The sequence below is a fragment of the Pararge aegeria genome, chromosome 19 (assembly GCF_905163445.1).
Source record: "Pararge aegeria chromosome 19, ilParAegt1.1, whole genome shotgun sequence".
Classification (NCBI taxonomy): Eukaryota; Metazoa; Arthropoda; class Insecta; order Lepidoptera; family Nymphalidae; genus Pararge; species Pararge aegeria.
This window is the reverse complement of record NC_053198.1, coordinates 17,285,001-17,290,000: the sequence shown is the minus strand read 5'-3', so window position 1 is coordinate 17,290,000 and position 5,000 is coordinate 17,285,001. Positions and strand designations below refer to the sequence as shown.

General features: G+C 42.9%; 1 non-coding gene across 1 annotated transcript in view; it reads right to left on the bottom strand.

Moving 5' to 3' along the window:
* LOC120632463 overlaps positions 1 to 1,550 on the bottom strand; it is a 1,903-nt gene extending 353 nt beyond the window's left edge. Inside the window, exon 1 of the ribosomal RNA XR_005659134.1 lies at positions 1 to 1,550. This exon is cut by the window's left edge and continues 353 nt beyond it. This is a non-coding gene — a ribosomal RNA (small subunit ribosomal RNA).
* Between the last annotated feature and the right edge of the window lie 3,450 nt (positions 1,551 to 5,000).

Genomic DNA, 5,000 nt, shown 5'->3' with positions numbered 1-5,000 from the left:
TCTAAGGGCATCACAGACCTGTTATTGCTCAATCTCGTGCGCCTCGAAGACGCCGGTCCCTCTAAGAAGAATTTTAATACGCCGCCAGTGAGTTGCGCGACCGAAGCCGCGCACACCTAAATGACGACGCCTATTTAGCAGGCTAGAGTCTCGTTCGTTACCGGAATTAACCAGACAAATCGCTCCACCAACTAAGAACGGCCATGCACCACCACCCACCGAATCAAGAAAGAGCTGTTAATCTGTCAATCCTTCCGGTGTCCGGGCCTGGTGAGATTTCCCGTGTTGAGTCAAATTAAGCCGCAGGCTCCACTCCTGGTGGTGCCCTTCCGTCAATTCCTTTAAGTTTCAGCTTTGCAACCATACTCCCCCCGGAGTCCAAAATCTTTGGTTTCCCGGAAGCTGCCCGCCGAGCCATTGTAGTAACGTCGGCGGATCGCTAGATGACATATTTACGGTTAGAACTAGGGCGGTATCTAATCGCCTTCGAACCTCTAACTTTCGTTCTTGATTGATGAAAACACCTTTGGCAAATGCTTTCGCTGATGTTCGTCTTGCGACGATCCAAGAATTTCACCTCTAACGTCGCAATACGAATGCCCCCAGTTATCCCTATTAATCATTACCTCGGAGTTCTGAAAACCAACAAAATAGAACCGAGATCATATTCTATTATTCCATGCACGAAATATTCAAGCGGCATTTTGAGCCCGCTTTGAGCACTCTAATTTGTTCAAAGTAAAATTGTCGGCCCATCTCGACACTCAACGAAGAGCACCGCGATAGGATTTTGATATTGAACCGGCGTTTTACCGCCGGCTCACCGACGATATGCTCCGCAGACGTGTCAGTATCACCGCGGATGCGGTGCACCGACAGCGCGGCGCACAAATGCAACTACGAGCTTTTTAACCGCAACAATTTTAGTATACGCTATTGGAGCTGGAATTACCGCGGCTGCTGGCACCAGACTTGCCCTCCAATTGTTCCTCGTTAAAATATTTAAAGTGTACTCATTCCGATTACGAGGCCTCGTAAGAGTCCCGTATCGTTATTTTTCGTCACTACCTCCCCGTGCCGGGAGTGGGTAATTTGCGCGCCTGCTGCCTTCCTTGGATGTGGTAGCCGTTTCTCAGGCTCCCTCTCCGGAATCGAACCCTGATTCCCCGTTACCCGTGACAACCATGGTAGTCGCAGAAACTACCATCGAAAGTTGATAAGGCAGACATTTGAAAGATGCGTCGCCGGTACTGGACCATGCGATCGGCAAAAGTTATCCAGATTCATCAAAATTAACGACTTCGGACGCGAGGCCCTCCGTCGATTGGTTTTGATCTAATAAAAGCGCTCGTCCCATCACTGGTCAGAGTTCTGATTGCATGTATTAGCTCTAGAATTACCACAGTTATCCAAGTAACTGAGTAAGATCTAAGGAACCAAAACTGATATATTGAGCCATTCGCGGTATCGCCTTAATACGGCTTGCACTGAGACATGCATGGCTTAATCTTTGAGACAAGCATATAACTACTGGCAGGATCAACCAGGGAGCTATCCACATACTTCACGCCACGTAACGCCCGTAGCTGTTAAGCTGTAAGGGGAAACGTAGGCGCGCAGTTAGCGAGCCCCTTCCGTAGCGAGCGAGCCGCCGCGCCGGTTCACGGCGCTGCAGCCCCATCTCACGACGGAAGGTCGAAGCACGTCGCGCGCCATTCTATTAAGAGCGGCGACGCGGTGCCCGACAAAATTTATTCTATGATGTGCTGCGAGACGGGAGAGTTTCGCCCCGCCGTCAGCATTCGACGAGCGGAACTATTAAACCCAGACGCCCACGCAGGACGAGGACACATTTCACGTTGCACCGCCTCCGTTAGGAGGCCGTGCGACATGGTCCCAAGCATTGAAGGTTCTTTGAACGAGACTTAACACACATTGACGCTCTTGCGAGCTATGATTTTATAACATATTCGAGTACGACACTTTGATCGTCGCCCGGTACTTGAGAGACTTCTTTTATAACACCATTTTTATATTATTTTTAACACCACGCGCATAAAACACAGGGGGCGAAGCCGCACAAACGAACGCAACAGTCTGCGATTGTGAGCGCGCCACGCCGGTCCCGTATTATGAGAGCTGTATTAAAAATATCACATCTGAATGTACAGTTTTTATATTAAACTGCTGCTGGATAAACTTTTAACGACCGTTTGATTTTACATTGAAATGTAATAACGAAATAACGCAGAGGGAATTTCTGACAGTTAACACATTCGACCCGAGAGAGAGCACATCATATCACAATCGATAATAATATACACTCTTGAAAATCTCACACATTAATGCCATAACAATTGCCCAGACGCGATTCCGTCGGTCGACGCCGTTCATCGGGGTACAATATTAATATGATATTAAAAAATAATACCATAAAAATAAATAAATAAATAAAATAAACATAATATAATATTATAATAAAAAAGAGAACAACCTCTTTTTTTAGAGAAATGCGAAACGTGACAACAATACTAACGCAGAGATACGCGAGAGAGAAGTCTGAACAACGCCACTTTGCGTGGCGCCGCAATCATACTACTCCTTTTAGACTCTGGTATTTCGTCGTCGCCGTCGCCGTCACCTTCGCACCTCCACCCCATATAGTAGTGGCGCGGCGCGACGGGCCTAATGTGTTAGTGAACAAATTAAATTAAACATATTTAAATGGTTTTTTTTTTTTTAATATCCAATTAAAGGAAAAAAGGGACCGCCAGGAACACCTCTTGCACGAGAACGGGCGTGGGCTTGGGCGTGGGCGTGGGCGTGGGCGCGATGCTTGCGGGCGATTGCCGCGTGGTTCAGAGGGGCGGTACATTTGCGCGCCCACGCCCACCCCCTCTACCAATCCAACGCCCATGCCCACGCCCACGCCCACGCCCACTCTCACTATTAAGGCTGGCAGGTGCGTGTGCGTTCGTGCATTGTATATAATACGGACGGCGGTGACAAACAGTTCGTGTATTAATTCACACCCGACCGCCAGAGTCTCATCTCTCCCGTCATGTTCGTGAATCGAAACGCGCCGCACCGCACCGCACCGCCCTGCCTATGTTTACCTAGAGTGAATGTTATTAGTAATTTTATAATGATGACATTATTAAACTTCCCCTTAGTAATAATAGTCATAAAAAAAAGGCGCAGGCGTGGGCGTGGGCGTGGGCGTGGGCTTGGTTTAGACGGACGGTGCATTAGCGCGCACACGCAAGTGTCGTAATAATCTTAGAAGGGAGACTTCCAGTTCGTGTATCGAATCTTACCGTACCGCGCTGCTACTATGGTTTTTTTTATTTTTAATTTTCTAAAAATCTATATTTACTCAAATTAAAAGTAATCCTTCAATTCTGTTGTGATAATATTAAAAAAAAAATCCATTTTCCACCGTAAAACAAATTAACAAAAAGGAATATAACGAAATATTTTTCAGTGTATAGTCAGTCAGTTCGTGTATTAAACACCTCGCCAGTGGTACTTACTATATACGGTTTCGACTAGGGAGACTGAACTGCCCCCTGTCCGGTTCGTGGATCGAAACGCGCGGCGTCTACATATATTTGATTTTCAAACAAGGAACAATAAAAATATTCAATATTTATCGATATAGCTAGGCTACCTACACTAAGTAATAATGATATAATATAATGAAACTTCCTCTTAACATCATAAATTATGGGTATATAATTGAAAACGAGTTTAAAATATTGAGTGGCAATCAAATATCATCATATTTTTATATATAAAAAAAAAAAAAAGTTTTTTTAACGTTAATTTTTATGCATTTATGTATATATGTATATATGTATATGTATATATATTAATATACTTACGCGCTTCAATCGTTTTATACAATAATGTAAGTAAATAACTACGTACATAATTTACTTAATCACTTTTAATACTACATATTTATATACGTATATAGAGTTTACTTATTCACTTTTGTTACATAAATTATTAACTCACTCACCTTATTTACTTATTATTAGAAAAACGGAACTGAACCTAAGTGCCCGGCCTGCGGCCGGGCACCCGTCCTATTAATGTTCTAACCTAACCTAACCTAACCTACACTAACCTAACATAACCTATCCAAACCTTTTAAAACTGGTTTGGATTCCTTTAGACCTAAGCCCACCGGCAACTACGACTAACACTACGACTACACACTGATATAGCTAACTAACTGGCTTTCATCAGTGCATCTGTAGCATAACTAGTATTAAAATAGCAATGAGTTTATTATTATTTTTTATTAATGCATATATTAACATCAAATCTTGAATCTAAAGTCTAAAGGAATCCAAACTAGGTGTTTTAGTTTAGGTGTTAGGTTAGGTTAGGTTAGGTATATGAATAAGACGGGTGCCCGGCCGCAGGCCGGGCACTTAGGTTCACAACCGTTAAAAAAAAAATTAAAAAATTTGGAAAATCCAAAAGTGCACTTGAATAAAATTGTTTTTTTTTTAACTGTGTTAAAAAAGGTCTTATATCTACACAATATGTTACTAGTGCACGACATGTTTTTTTGTTTTAAAAATAAAATGTATGTGTCAGTGTCACTCGTCAATCAATGCATTAGGTTGTTTTATTATAGGTTATGGGCCGTACGCTCATAAAAATCGCGGTATTGAATCGTTTTAACAAGGATTTTGCAGTAAAGCAAGTGTTAAAACATTATATTCAGTGCGATTTAGCTGTGATATAACTTATCGTATTAATTATCGCAGTGTATAAGTGTAGAAACTGTTCATCAAAATGGCTACCAATTACTTTATCAATGTGCCGAAACTAAAGGGGCGTGATAATTATTCGGAGTGGGGGGTTTCGCTGCAGAAAATTTCTTAGTTCTCGAAGGCATGAAGCATTGTATCAAGCCAGAACCGGGAAAAGAAATAGCAAGCGCGGATGACCATCGACCCGTCGTTGTATGTCCACGTCAAAAC